Source organism: Sinocyclocheilus rhinocerous, unplaced genomic scaffold (assembly GCF_001515625.1).
Source record: "Sinocyclocheilus rhinocerous isolate Xijiao unplaced genomic scaffold, SAMN03320098_v1.1 scaffold877, whole genome shotgun sequence".
Lineage (NCBI taxonomy): Eukaryota > Metazoa > Chordata > Actinopteri > Cypriniformes > Cyprinidae > Sinocyclocheilus > Sinocyclocheilus rhinocerous.
Window position 1 is genome coordinate 457,445 of NW_015662177.1, and position 15,861 is coordinate 473,305.

The window sequence follows — 15,861 nt, forward strand, 5'->3', positions numbered from 1 at the left end:
AGGCTAGCTTGAAAGGCGAGTTGGCTAACCTAGAATAGTATTTAATTGGGCTACCATTGCCTCATAACTCCAGTTTATGCAGGCATCTATGGGAAAATTCAAATCAGAGGTGACTGACTGAGGAAGTCTCAAGTCATCGCAGCTTGAAGGGCGGGCTGAGAGATTAAAAGGCCTTTCTAAAGAACTGTCTCAGACTTTGATCTTTAAATTGCATTCACTGCATGTCATAATATACCATGTAAATTCCGCCAATTAAAGGGGTCCTATTATGCTCTTTTACAAAGTCTTGATTTTGTTTTGGGGGTGTACTAGAACAGGCTCTCATACTAGGTTGTTCGAAAATTTTTTCACATATTTTACATTATTACAACACCTCTCTCCCCAGTCTGGCATGAACGTCACTTCGAAAAACAGTATACTACCATAAAAATACATGTAATGTCCAATACAGTTTTTAACCGTATATAGTAGGGGAATTTACCGTCTTTTATCGCTAAATTCACGGTCATTTTTTACATTGTACCATTCAAATGTTTGGGGTCAGTAAGATTTTGTTGGAAATGAATACTTTTATTCAGCAAGAACACATTAAATTGATCAAAAGTGACAGTTGTAATGTTACAAATGTTTTTTTGTTTTTTTTTTCAAATAAATGCTGCTCTTTTTAAAGAGTATTGAAAAAATGTATCACTGCTCCACAAAAATATTGATAATATCTATAATACGAAATGTTTCTTGAGCACCAAATCGGCATATTAGAATGATTTGTGAAGGATCATGTGACACTGAAAATTCCGCTTTGCCATCACAGGAAGAAATTACATTTACTGAATTTTTGATCAAATAAATGCAGCCTTGGTGTGAGCACAAGAGACTTCTTTTAAAAACATCTTTAAAAAAAAATCCAACCCAAACATTTTGTGTATGACCATAAACACTGTGACCAGTGAGGAAGTTTGGCTATATATTAATTTTGGGGGGAAAAAATCTAAAATTCTCCATATGGAAAGTTTGCTGTCATGTTTTAATGCACACAGTTGAATGGCGTCTTTTGTGCTAATGTGTGTATGAGAGGGAGAGTCTATAGTCCACAGAGAAGGGTGTAGAAGGCAGTGTGTAGATGAAAACAAAGGCACCCCCTCGAGTGAATGACCGGCCATTCTTCATTCTGCCTCGATTCATTTTATTCTGTCTGTTGTCCCCCAGCTGTGAGCGCAGCCAAACTAAATATCTGGCTTGGCCTCAGCACATGGAATATTTCTAAAGGGAAAAAGCAAAGCAGTTTATGTAAGTGCAGCGATGGACATATATGCAGCAAACTGCCTTTTGTGGCCCATTTTGTGGATATTAAACAGTGAAATGTTGCTTAGTGCATCTTTGTTTTTTCGAGAATTACTTAAATAGTTTTTCTTTCACTAGGAATGGGGGGAATGACTAGAATACCATAGTATGAGTTTTTTTTTACATCACAGTGATTGTATATCCATGTAGTAATGTCGATTTTTAATAATCTGATGACTTTAAAAGAAAAGGACATCTTATTTTATTTTGTTTTATTTTTGAATTAAATTAAATTTAATACCATTTTATTTTATTTCTGGAGGTATGTGACACACAGAACAAAACATTTGTGCATCAGTTTGATCTTTCACACCACAAACTGCAGGTGTTGCCTGTTCCGTTTCCTCTGGTGGTGAACTCAACAATAAAAGTTTCAGTGGTATTGTTTTGGTTTCCAGACTCTTGCTGTGCCGTTCCTTTCTCTCTGTTCCCAAAGTGATTTCTGTTAAATAAAATATCTCCTTTTGAAGTGGACTTTGAGCTTTGTAACTTCGCAGATCTTTTTTATGCTCAAACAGCAACATTACAGACTAACTAAAGTTGAAAAAGTGAAAAAGCATAATAGGACCCCTTTAATATTCTGTTGTTAGCCATGATTGTAATTACTACATGAAATATGTCTACATGGTTTGTGCTGATGGCTCATCTTTTGAGTTGTTGGGAATAAGCAGCTGTGTTATTCTGAAGATTATTTTCAGTTAAACTACTATAGCCTCTTCTCTGGTGGGACAGAGTAAGATGAAAACAATGAGGCAGGCAGGGCAGGGCTCTCTGAAATGAGTTGACTGGCTTTTGGGTTGAGGTTTACACCAAGTGGTAGAATTTGGGTTGTGGGTTCAGGTTCTTGTGGTCTGGGATTGCATTGTGTGAATCAACGGTGAAGTGAAGGACTTGGAAAGAAAGTTTATGTATGTATTTTTACAGAGTCCTCTGAAGCCGATAATTTCCCCACTTCCGCCTTAGCTCTTAAATCTCATTTATGCATTTGCATATTCAATCTAAGAATGTGAACATGCGTCACTCTAGGTTTCATGTCAATGGCACCAAACACCATTTGTTACTAATTGCTTTCAGTCCTCAACAGTAGTGTATGGGTGAGTAAATTTGTTCTAGATTGGGTCATGAAGGAAATCCATTCTAGTTCTGCATTTTTGTGTCCGTTTCTTTTCTGTGTTTTGCGAAGAAAGAGGTCTGAGGCTCTCATTCTCTGCGGTGGTTCCTGGGGGTCTGTGCCATTTGAAACATAAATACTTTTAAAGTTTAATGGTCTGCAGGGGTGAGTATCCAAGAGTGAGAACAGACACTTAAGAGTGGAGAGAGCCACTTAAAAATTTACTACGCAAGAGTGAGGTGAAAAGGGCAAAGGGGGAGACCTGAACACACGCTTTGTGTCTCCTCGCTTACCCACTGTTCAGTCTCACTAGAGTGTCTCCTTTAGCATGGACACAAAGGAGTTGAAGGTGGCCTCTTTGTCCCAGTGCTTTCTTCTTTTCCTAATTGTTTCTTTCAACTCATCTTTTCTTTTCCTGTTTCTACTCTTTGCTGTTTTTCTCATTTTTATTTTCTGTTCCCAATTCTTTTGCAGCAATTTTTATGAAAATGAATTTAAGTAATTAATCAGTCTAGTTCCCACCTTCCTGCTGGTCCAGATTCATTCCAGAATGACAAGATGAATTAGCTTTCTTTCCTTGTAAAAACACTGGTATGGTTATGATGACAACATATATTTGCTGTTGGTGGAAGGAGCTCAAGGCCTGTGAGATAATTGCATTCACAGACTGGAAGGATTTGCTTCTTAGTAGCTCCTTGCAGCAGTTTCCCCTGTGAGAAACAGTTTACCATTGCTGTTGTCTGGCCTAGGGCCCTGTCCCAAATGTTACCCTAAGCCCTTGTGGTCCTCTACACTTTGGTGACGTAATACCGCATAGACTGTCTGGTGGAAGTCTGCACCAATTTGGGCTCAGCAAAATGCCCATAGTGGCTGCACCCTGAGCACCCTTCAGAATCATAAAATGACACATGGGTTACGTTGTGGTCTTTACAGTGGCCACCGCAAGCCTGCTTGAAGGTATACATCAAGTCTTTTAGGACCTATCCTAGTGGCCAGAATCGCATAACTGAAACCAACCTTTCCAACACAAAGTCATCGCTTTGCCACAGTGGCCTAATTTCTGTGAAAGACAAGTGTCCTGGACTTTTAATAGACTGTTGAGAGAGCTCCGCTAGACTCTACTTACCCGCCCTTCATTGCTGGAAAGTTTCCCGTCGTTCAGAGGAGTCGATGCTCTCTTATGCTTTGAATGCAGCCATGCAACCATTACACACTTTCTCAGGCTCGAACAATAGACCATCACGACTGACCCCCATAATCCCTTTTCCTTCTGTCTCATTCATTCACCACTAAACCCTAAAGGCCAGGCCCCCTGCAGTCCCATCAACCCCAATGGATACCTGCGTTTGTAACCAGCCGAAGTGACCTTGATTTCACATTTTGTTTGTTTGAGGGGAACGTTGGGCGGAACGCCAGTTGTATTCCATGCCAACTCTCGGTGGGGGACCACACCATCTTTGAGCAAGACTCGATGCATCCTGCTGGCATGCGTGCACGTTTATGCACATTATCAACTTTTTTACCTTCCATTCTTAACACCTTCTGTTTTCCCAAATTTTCAGTGCACCTGCTACTGTGCTCTTAAACATCTTAAATATCATTCTTGAATGTTTTGGTATGGCTGACGTGCCCTGCATTAAAATGCTTTGCTTAAGTTCCTGGTTACTGTTTGACTGAGCACCCTGCAGAGTTCGCAAAAGAGAGCTGTAAGTGTGAGGTGTGATCTGAGTGCACCTCAGACAGATGTGTTATTGAACGAAAGGAGTGTATCTTCAGTTGTGTGTGGATTACCTCCCCCTGGGCTGAGAGGTCCATCTCAAAGCAGAGGCTCTTGGGTTAAGGCTTTCTGTGCAACTGCAGCCTTTAATGAACCGTGGGGGTCTGCGCTGTCTGAGCGCTTTGACAGGTGTCGGGGATTAAACTCGCCTTCTGGACACGGGCAGATTGCTCTCTCACTTTTTCCACTCTCTCTGTATTTCCCCCCACCCCAGTCAGGCTGTTTTCAGACTTCATTCAAAATTTAATTATTCACTCATTAACCTTTATAAGTGTTAAATTGGCTTTTTTTCTGTGAAAATGGAGAGTTAGCGCTGATAATTTTAGATTAAGGCCAGGGGCAGGGGGTTATGGGAATTGGAGGGTTGAAGAAAGGCGTGGGATGCACTATCCTGATTGGCTGCTGGAATAGTTGGTTGACTGGTAAAGGAACACAGTGATGATGGCCATTTGATTAGGCTGAAAGACTCACAGATTGTCTTGTTCCCACTGTGGAAGTTCCAATGTCATGACAACATTCTCACTGGTAGTGCATTGGGTGCTGGACAGTGCTGAAGCTGGCATAACTGTCAATCAATAGGAGTGTGCTTTATGCTCTTTTCCACTAGCTGGGAATGGGCTGTCCATCAACTGAATGCCCATCACAACACAGATAACTTGATTTAGGAGCAATCTAGCTTTTTGCCGTCTAGTTTTGTTTTTAGTGGCTGTGTAGCCAAATTGCGTCACTGTTTTGAAAACTTTGTGGTGTGGACATTATTGACTTGATGTTAGTGGTTGCTGGTTCGAGGTTTGAGTACCAATTCATACTGCCAGGAAGTATTTCACTGCACTTTACCAGTCACTGAGCTGATTGGTCGCTAGTAGGCATTTCTAGTTCTAGTTTCTGTAGTAACAGTTCTATATGTCACTAGGATATTATTCCATATTGACACTAAATGAATTTCTATCTAGCTAAAAATTAGGGCTGCCCTCGAAAATTTTTCTAGTCGACTAGTAGTCGTTCATTTTTAGCAATTAGTCGACTAATTGCCTGTTTATATTAATAAACCATATAATTCATAATAATGAGCCTTTAATTGCCTATAGTCTATCAGCACTCAAGCGCACACATAAAGCTTGCCACAGCACGCCGGCAGAAGTAATGATCATGAATGCGTCAGGAAAAAAACAGCAAGAAGACTGCCTTAACATTATAATAATTAATTGATAAACTAGTGTTTTCTGTATTTTCGGTTGCAGTGATGAAGTCGACGACACTCACTCGTCATCTCCACAGTGGATGTGCATGTTTCATGCGGATTACATAATCTGAAAATATTTGTTTTCCACTTGAATTGGTTAATTTAAAAGTAGATATCACTTTCTATAGATATATTTTTCATGTTTCGGGTCATTTTTAAAAATTTTTTATATATGCTCAAGTTCACAGAGACCGATATGGCAGAAAGCATGCCCTGTTTGCTTTCATTATTTTACAAAAGCACAACATTTTGTTGTTATTGTGAGTGCACACAAATAAAAGTTGACCTTTTACAAATTTGAAAGATTTATTACTCTGTATGTGCAAAAATGACAGAGTATTTTAAGTTAAATGCGAATGATCGCACCAGTGCCTCCAAGTTAACTGTCATGCGGTGAGCGCGCTACTATTCAGCTTCCACACTCTGTACAAACACTTGAATAGCACAGATTTTTCTAGGTTAACATTAGAGCTAGCAGCCATGTAATGTTGCTACTACTTGCATGTTTCAGATGATAAGCCACATTTGAGGTCGATGAACAAAAATAACGTTTGGATGTCCGATGTACTGTAATTACCACATAGATCAGCTGTTAATAATCTGTCCGTCACAGACTACGTCACTTCACCACTTCCTGTGGACGTTTTTTTTCTGCAATGAATAAAATTTTGACCGACTAAGCCCCTTCGCATCGACTATCGGTTAGTCGACTATTAGGGGGCAACCCTACTAAAAATGAACATTTTTGAGGGATGAAAGGTTGTTCACACTGCAAAAAAAAAGACTTTTTAATGAGCTTTTAACTGTTTGACTTATCATACAATTATACTCTCAGAAAGAAATTTGCAAATTGTATCTTTTAGTGGTTCAACAGCTTGTCACTGGGGCAGTACCCTAAAAGGGACACATCTGTACCTTATCTTCCGCTAAATGGTTCCTAGTAGTACCTTAAGGGTACCTATTACCACTCTAAGGTACTGATATGCACCTTTTACAGGTAAATAAGGTTCAAATTTGTCCCATTAAGGGTACGGCCGTAGTACCAAACTGTTGTACCCCTTAATACACAATTTTTGCACATTTCTTCTGATATTGTAATATACCTATAAACCATTAACTACAACATAATTTTCCTATGAATATAAGTTTTTGTCTTCCTGCACTTCCTGATTTTGTCCCTTGTTTTAAGATAAAAATACACTCATAATAAAGAGACATTATCTCTTTATTATGAGTGTAATAAAACTTTAAAACTTGTCTGAAAACAAGTTTTATTATCTTGTACAATGCCTTTCAAGTAAATTTGCCACTTTGTATTGTCAGCTCGCATTGTTGCATCAGGTCGCTGGCGGTATGAACAAGCCTTAAAGGACTTGGTGCAGAGACCACACATTTTTCTGGTGTAAAAGTGTAGATTGTTTATGCTTACGTGCTGGTGAGTGTGTTCTTGTATTAATCTACATCAAGCAAAGTCATTTACAACAGGCTGATCTGTTTACAGCGGAGGAGAGTGAGAGCCTGTCATCATAATTACATGCTATTGATTGCTTGCTGAGCTGACGTTGGACTGCCTCAAAGAATGTGGTCGTCGAGTCTGAAAAAGAAAGCACTTGGGTACTCGTGGTGTAGATTTTCTTCTGGTTAGGAAGCGATGTGATGTTAGCCTGTGGGTATGTGATAAAATTGTAACCTGGCAAGATAATTCGGGGTATTCAAAACTTCGAATTGGAGATAAAGTACTACCATTTTAGGTTTCCCTAGCATAAGCAGCAGTGTATTGTTCCTTGTCCTTCTGCTGTCAGGACGTACAATAGCCACAATCCCTTAGACTTCATTGCAGGAATGCTGGTTATTAATGACCAAAATAATTGTATTACAACTCCTCTGTCTTTCTCTTTGGCTTGTTTCTCCGATATAAAGCCACAGGGATACTAAAAGGCCCAGGGAAGGAGCAGATCTTTATGGTAAGCAAAAGCTCCAAATGAATAGCTACGGTTTTAATTTGGAGAGGATTGTGTCTTGGCTTGGTGTCTGTTTGTGAGGGGTGGGGGAAAGAAGTCTTGGGTTATCGGAGTACAGAGCTAATCTCCCTTATGATAATCACATACTCCCTGAAAATATGAATCGGTCTCATATGGTTGTATTTTGGACAGATAGAAAATGATTTTATTGTGCTGCACATTTGCTAGTGAAAAATTAGTGGAGGGGGAAAACTCACTTAGCATAGCACAGCTGCATAAAAATTACTGTTTAAATAAATCCGAATGGCTCTTCTGAACTGGTTGTAGTGGGTTAAACAACATGTTTTATGGTCTGACCAATGCCTCTTGCTATCGCTGTTCATGAAAGCACAAAGGATTTACAGGGGATGACGCCAGTTAGCAAACATCCTGTCGAGTTATCCCTGGAGACCAAAAAAAAAAAAATACCTCCATCAGTTTGAGGTCGGTCTGCCCTGTTTTCTTTGTTAGGATTCATTAAGCTGTCTGACCAGGCAAACATATGAGACATGCTTTTGAAAGGATCATTTTGAATGATATACAAAACTAGTTTTGTGGGGTGTTTTAAAAATAAAGCTCAGCTGTTTGCTTGACTCTGAGGTCTCTGAGGAAATCAGTGGTTTATTGGATGGTTTGGATTTAACAATGGGGCAAGATGTTTGATAGGAACCATAAGGAGACATTTAGGATGAGAGATTGGTGTTCAGGTGAAGGAAATGGTGGAAGAATTGTTGACTTACAGACAAAGAACAACGTAAATGAGCATTGATGGACCCGAGCCAGTGAGCCGTTCATGTGAGGGAAAGCTCAATCAGAGATCATGAAGATAGAGCGAGCATGTCTTCTGTACACACAGGCAATGGACCTTGGTGAGTTTTGTTTTTGTGCTTGTGCAGTCGGCTGACTTTCTCAATTAAACTGCCAGGCCATTTGCATTGTCTGTGAGCTCATTACAGGGATGCACTGCGCTTTGTTTTGCAGTGAGGGCTTTTTCTTTTCTAGTAAACTTGGCAGATGGAAGCAAAACCCCTAAAGAGTCCCTTGTGAAGTCCGGTTTGAACTGAACCAGTCCAGATCAACCCATTAGCTCTTGCCACTGCATAGAATGGAAAAGACCACCCAGATTCATTTGAGGGAACAATGTCGCACAAGTGAACATTGTACTGCTCAGCGAAAAAAAAACAATTCCACATGCTTTTCAGCTGTCTTGTTGGCTGAGATAAAACCACATACAAACCAGAGAGCAGAAGATGACAGTTGGATGGCTTGGCGACAGTTGCTGGGCTGGCTGACTGGATGAACAAAATGAAACCGAATCAATATATTTTATAGATTTTAGGGCTGCCAAAGTTAACATGCTAATTTTTCATAACTGTGATACTTTAAACCGTATTAAACATTAACTTTTGATATTATTTGTCAATTAACTACAAAATTATCATGAAATTAATTGCTAATTCAATATTTTGACAACCCTAGGTTTTCAATGATTTGCCCTTCACATCTTTACTTTCATGTTAAGCATTTCCCTCCAAATGTGTCACAGAGAGGACCAGCAGTGGCAGTTTAAGTACTACTCACCAGGAAGTGTGGTTTGCTTGAAGATTACGGTTAATATAGTTTAACACAGACATTCCCACTCACCCTTCAAGTCCAAGGCCAAATTCCTCATGGAAGTCTGGTTAGTTGAACTGTGGCATAAACAGAAGTGAGCTGAGGTCCTTATTATAGTCTGTGTTGTAGGTTTGCACAGGATGTTCCTTAAACTGAGCAAATAAAAGCATCTGAAGCAGGTTCGCTCTCACCTCAAGGCTCAAGACTATTTGAAATGTAATCGTTCCTGCTTTTGTGTTAGTGTAACAGCAGTCCCTTCCCCCTCTTACTCCAGCATGTCCCACAGTCCCCTGGGAACAATATAAAGCCAGTCTCCGTGTACGTACAGATGTCGGTTTCGCTTCTGTCTGGCGGTACATATGTATAGAAGGAAAGGTTTCATCCCGTGGCTGCTCGTATGCATTACGGTAAATGCCATTCAAAAGCTTGTTGGGGGCAGCGCACAGGAAACGGTAAGTTGACTCAATCCTGTTAATGTGGAACAGCATTTAATTAGATCCGCTTGAAGCAGATGAGGCTGACACTTCTAGTTAAATAGAACCTGAATGTGATGCACACGACACATGTCTTTGGACAGATTTTGTTATAAAACAATAAACAAGAAGCAGATCAGTTCTACTTTTCTGATTGTCCCGATTGGCTGTTTGTAAATGTTTACATTTTAATTAAAGATTGAAATCATAATAAATTGTTGAACCGATAATACAGCTGCATTTAACGATTACATTAATAGTTCACTTAAAAATGCTGTCCAAATTGTAGATGAGTTTGTTTCTTCATCAGAACTGATTTGGAGAAATTTAGCATTGCATCACTTGCTCTTCAATGGATCCTCCGCAGTGAATGGGTGCCGTCAGAATGAGAGTCCAAACAACTGATAAAAACATCACAATAATCCACATGACTCCAGTGTGTTTGTAATAAATTCATTATTAAAATGTTTTTAACTTCAAACCATTGTAAATATGTCAGTATGTCAATGGATTTTGATGTGAGAGGACAACAGGGGATGGACTTTTTCACTGCAGGAAGCATTATTATGGATTATGGACTCGTATTTTGGCCAGAAGTGACCATTTACAGTTAAAATGTCTTGATGGATTTGTTTCTTATGAACATGCAGCTTTTAATTTCATAAGATGTTAATTGATGGACTGGAGTCGTGTGGATTACTTGTGGTTCATTGTGATGTTTTTAATCAGCTGTTTGGACTCTATTCCTGACGGCACCCATTCACTGCAGAGGATCCATTGGAGAGCAAGTGATGCAATGCTAAATTTCTCCAAATCTGTTCTGATGAAGAAACAAACTCATCTACATCTTGGAATGCCTGAGGGTGAGTACATTTTCAGCTAATTTTCAATTCGCAATTCTGACCTAATGTATGAATTTTTTATATATATATATTTGATTCATTACAAAGAATTATTTGCAAATCAGACAAAGTGTCTTCTGTCAGCAGGTCACCGTCTCACCGATACGTCTTTCATCTGGCTGGTTTGTGAAGGCAGCAGTTTTGGCAAATTGTAGCATGTTTCTTGCTGATCCAACACTGCAATCTGGTGTTCTGCACCGTAACAAATTAAACATAACTGCCTACACCGTACTATCATTCCCCCAATCCAAAAGGGTTTCATTGTCTGGTCACAGTGTGGTTTAGTAGATTAAGTTGACTGTGTGGAGAGGCAGGCGGCAGTGATTTGTATGTGAATCATAGCTTTAATCAACAGAGATTTCTCTCTGGCAGTCAGACACCATATTTAATACACAGTTCTGGAGGGGCATGTTGTCTGGAAGAGTACTTTTTTGTTTGTTTTGTGTGTGTTTTTACTATATATAATAATAGTATTTATTTCCACTATATAAATGTTATTTATTAGTGATTCACCAAAATTTTGCCAACCAGAAATATTCACCAGAAAATTTATTTTCAGTTTCAGCTAAACTGTATTGGGGGGTTATATTCATTGGCCAAAACGATGACGTTTAATTGGCACTTCTCAGATGGCGTGTTTGGACTCTGTCGGTATCTTTGTTATGATGAACTGAGATCTTTTAGTCTGTGCTGCTTTCAGTTCAGATGTGTGAACAAAACTTCACTAAACATTATTTGTAACGCACCTGCCTTTCAATAATCAAAATCAGGTTTGTGCATCTTTGTTTCGTAGGAATAGTAACAAAATGTGTATATTTCAACAACAAATTGAAGTAGAAACTTTTTAATTCATTAATTAAAAACTTCATATAAAATCTAACTTAAGTGCAATTTAAATGTTTATATACAACTGAATGCTGATAATTAAATACATTTAATTAATTTATTATTAAATAAACTCTGAAAGCTAAATCAAAACTCTACTTTTGATTTCTGTAAAAAGTCATTTTGGTGCATCAGAAGTATTTATAATGTAGAATAATATTAAAGTAATTTGTTGTTAAAATATATATTTTTTTATATAAAAAAAATAAGTATTATTTTACTCATTTAAGTAGCCCTTATTCTTATATATACAATATATGGAGTGTCATAAATGTTCACCTAAAAAAACAAAACTGTTTTCTGCTCAATCTTCCTTTTACCCCCCACTATGATAGTGTTCAATCACAATAAGGGAAAACTGGATCATTTGAAGCTGGCAATTTCATGGATTTGTGCTTTATTTTATGCTTTATTTCATAAATCGTTTTCAATTGCTGCAGGCAATGCCCTCTGCTCTCTCTCTTCGTCTCTCTCCTTCTCTCGCTCTCTCTTGCTCTCTCTCTCTCTCAGCACACACACAGCCTTTTGTTGGCAGCAGGGCTGCCTTGACATTCTCTGATTTGTTGGCACTAGCCAAGTTAAATGCTGTATGGCAAGACCGAAGCTGCTTTGCTCGGTGGAGGGGCTGAACAGCACTGGCTTTTGTGTCTGACTCTTTCTGCTGGTTATTTATAAATTGTGTCAACCTGCAGTGCATTCCAGGCCTTCTCTGACAGAGCTTTGCCGCACTGATGTGTGCTGCTTTTGTGCCTGACATGGTTGCTCTGGGGACTCCAGCTGTGAAACACATTTTTAATCCTGAAAGTGGATTATTAAAGGTCTGTCACAGTAGTACAGTTCACCTCCCATTAGGGTTAGGCGATGTCTACCAAATTGGCATCGGACGATGTCTGCAGTGAAAGATCGTGATGGACGATGACATCGGGGGGAAAATTGAAATCACATCATATGACCCCCTTTAACATCGTGATGGCTGTCAGCCATTGGCCATGGAAGATGGCATCGTCTATCGGCCCAACCCTACCTCACATCCAATGCTTGTTTTTATTTATTGTATTCTTGGGAGACAAATAAGTAATTTGGTGTGAAGCGTGAGGTTTTGCAGTGTTTATCAAGGATGTGTCCAGATCATTCATTCTAAAATTTGATTGGCCATCTCAAAATTCAATGTTATGATTGACTTTCCCACAAATTAGAGGCGGGACTATATATATAAATTTATAATTCATTTAAATACATATGTTTTAATAAAATTAACTTAAAATTTATAGACATTATACTATTTTATGAATTAAAAAGAAATGTAAAAAAAATTATATAATAATTTATTATCAGGCAAGTCCATGATAAATGAATCCATGTAGAACTTGGGCCTCCCTAGTCAAAAGAAACATGCCACTGGTCTTCATAATTGCGACTTTGTCTATACAGTTAAAGACAGCTTCAGCTTCTTGAAATTTTAATTTTTTATTGCAGTTTTACAAGTACCACTTGTGGTCATCTTGAATTGTGACCTTTGAACATGTCTACAGCAGAGGTATTGGCACCGCAGGCAGAATTTCAGATCTACTTTTTATGTCTAACACACATTTTGTGGGCCAAAAGCCGCAACATTCTTCTCTCTCTCTCTTTTAACTTCCTCCCTTGTTTTGTTTTCCTTTTCATTTCTCTCTCCAGGGAGTCCTTTATCTCCATCAGTGGAAAAAATTAATCACACCTTTCTGATGAGGGTTTAGACTAGACCCCGACCGATATATCGTTTTGCCGATATTATCGGCCGATATGAGCCTGTCGCCGATATATCGGTATTGGCGAATATGCCGCCGATATGAAAATTTTTTTTTTACAGAACATATAACGCAGATAAAATGCTTGAAATGGTGTAATTACTTAGTTTGTCCAGCAGAGCGCGTGCGCTCCATTGTTTGCTACTGGCGACCTGGATGAAACGCTTTAAAGCTTAAATCTATGGAAAACCATTGAAACTTTGAACGGCCATATCTCCGTAACGGCGCGGCGGATCCGCACCAAATTCGGGGGATCGTAAAATGCTACAGACTCTCACTTTTGATAGCTCAAAAGAATAGGTGGGTCAGTTTGTGAACAGTTTTTTTTTTAAAAGAGTCACAAGAACAAACCGATTCATTGAATCACTAAAGTGAATCTTGCTTTCTAGAGCTAAACACAGGAAGTCGGTGTCGTGAGAAATCGGGTCGAAATCAAGTACACGCAAACGATATTATTTAAAACTTTTTTTTTTTCACTTGATAAAATGTTAATAACAATGAACCAAATAATAATTTAATAATAATAATATAATAATAATTTAAAAAATAAAACTTTTTTTAACTCCCTAATATCGGTATCGGCCCCAAAAAACCCATATCGGTCGGGCTCTAGTTTAGACCCTGCGCTGCTTAACTACTATACACACATCTTCCAGCCATGCAGATTATGCACAGGAAAAAAAGAACCTTATGTAAACAATTGGTGGGTGAGATCATGGTTTATGGTTTAATGACACTTTACACAGTGATTAAGACATCATAAAACACTATATTAACGTTTCTGAAAGGGAAAAGCACTGTAAAAGGGTTATGTTAGTGCATTCAGGTAATAGCTGGCTTGTAGTTTTTAGTTTCAGCTCTCATGGAAGGAATTCTGGACCAAGTTGGGCCGCGGCGCTCCCCTTCCTTCCTGTTTTAATAGTGTTCCGCTCTACAAGGTTCACAGAGCAAATACACAATGCCTGAAGGAACAAGGAGGCAAAACAATTGAGCATGTTTATCTGTGCCTATTTGCTCACATTAAAGGAACCGGTACTCGGCCACACCACTTCAAGGAAACTACTTCCAATCCACTTCAGAAGGATAATAAACACACCAAATGCTGACCTCTTTCGCTCAACCACACCACATGATTCATTCTTTCCATAATTCCCATTACTTTGTTCGGGTCACTGGTTCAGATTTCTCACAGCCTTTGTGCCATGAGAATTCCCCGATTACAGATCTACATCCATTCTTAAAAATAAAGGATCTATGCCATCTGTGGTTTCATAAAGAACCTTCAACATCCATGTAACTTTTCCATTGCTTCACATAATTAAAGTGTTTTAGAAAAAATAGTTAATTTAAAAACTGTTCACTGAATGTTTTTTTTTTTTTTTTTTGGAAACCTAAAATGGTTCTTCTAAGGCAGTGCTGTGAAAATCTCCTTTTTGGAACTTTTATTTTTTAAAGTGAATCCAGTGCGTAAACAGTCATTATATAAATATTGCTCTTATAACTAGTCATAATGTTCTGGGGCCCGTTTCAGAAAGGAGGTTAAGTGAAAACTCTGAGTATGTTAACCCTGAAATGAGGGAAACTCTGGGTTTTCTGTTTCAGAATGGGAGGTTTGTCAAACCCGAGAAAGCAAGGGAAGTCAAGCCCGTTTCTGAAAGAGAGTTTACTTATACTCAGAGTCAGTTTCCGTGGTAACTTATTCTATGAACCTAACCTGGTCGGGAGCAGGTTTTCTTCGGTAAACCCAGAGTTTCTTACAGTCTCCTCCTCCTATTTAAAGCGTAAGCGATGTTTAAATACCTCATTCACGCTGCAAAAAATGCTTTCCTTACTGAGTATTTTGTCTTATTTTAAGTACAAATATCTAAAAATTCTTACGTTAAGATACAATTTCTATAGATGAAAAATGATATAAGGTATTTAGTCTTGTTTCCTAGGGGAAACAAGTGCATTTTAAAGGGGTCATATGATGCGATTTCATTTTTTCCTTTCTCTTTGGAGTGTTACAAGTTCTTGGTGCATAAAGAAGATCTGTAAAGTTGCAAAGACTAAAGTCTCAAATCCAAACATTTCATTACACCAAATACACAAAATAATGTTCTTTTTAGCAGCATCATATGACCCCTTTAAGTGCATTTTACATATAACATGTAAAATTGTCCGCCATAGGGTAAGAAAAATAATCTTAATGCAAACATAAACAAGCATATTTTTAACTTCTTACCCACTGGCAGATGGGCCAATTCTTACCCCCCCATGGAAACAAGACTACATACCTTGTCTTTTTTATGTAAAAAATGCATCTTGATTAGGGCTGTCCTCGACTAAGGATTTTTCTGGTCGACTAGTAGTCGTTAATTTTAAGCGTTAGTCGACTATTAGTTGCAAGTTTATTAATAAACCATCATTATTATGAGCCTTTAATTGCCTACATAGCCTAATAAGCGCTCAAGTACACGCATAAAGCTTGCCACAGCGCACCGCAGAAGTAATGATTATGAATGTGTCAGGGAAAAACAGTAAGGAGACTGCATTAACATTTTAATATTTTGATAAACTAATGTTTTCTTTGTTCTCGGTTTAAGAGATGAAGTCGGCGACACTTACTCGTCATCTCCGCCGTAGTGATGCACCTGTATGCAGGTTTCATACGGATTACATAATCTGAGAATATTTGTTTTCCATTTGAATTTGTTCATTTGAAAGTAGACATTTCACTCTCTATAGA

At 38.5% G+C, this 15,861-nt stretch overlaps 1 protein-coding gene across 1 annotated transcript in view; it reads left to right on the forward strand.

Moving 5' to 3' along the window:
- Window positions 1-15,861, forward strand: part of LOC107727931 (nucleoredoxin) — a 79,150-nt gene that overhangs the window by 26,203 nt on the left and 37,086 nt on the right. The window lies entirely within an intron of this gene.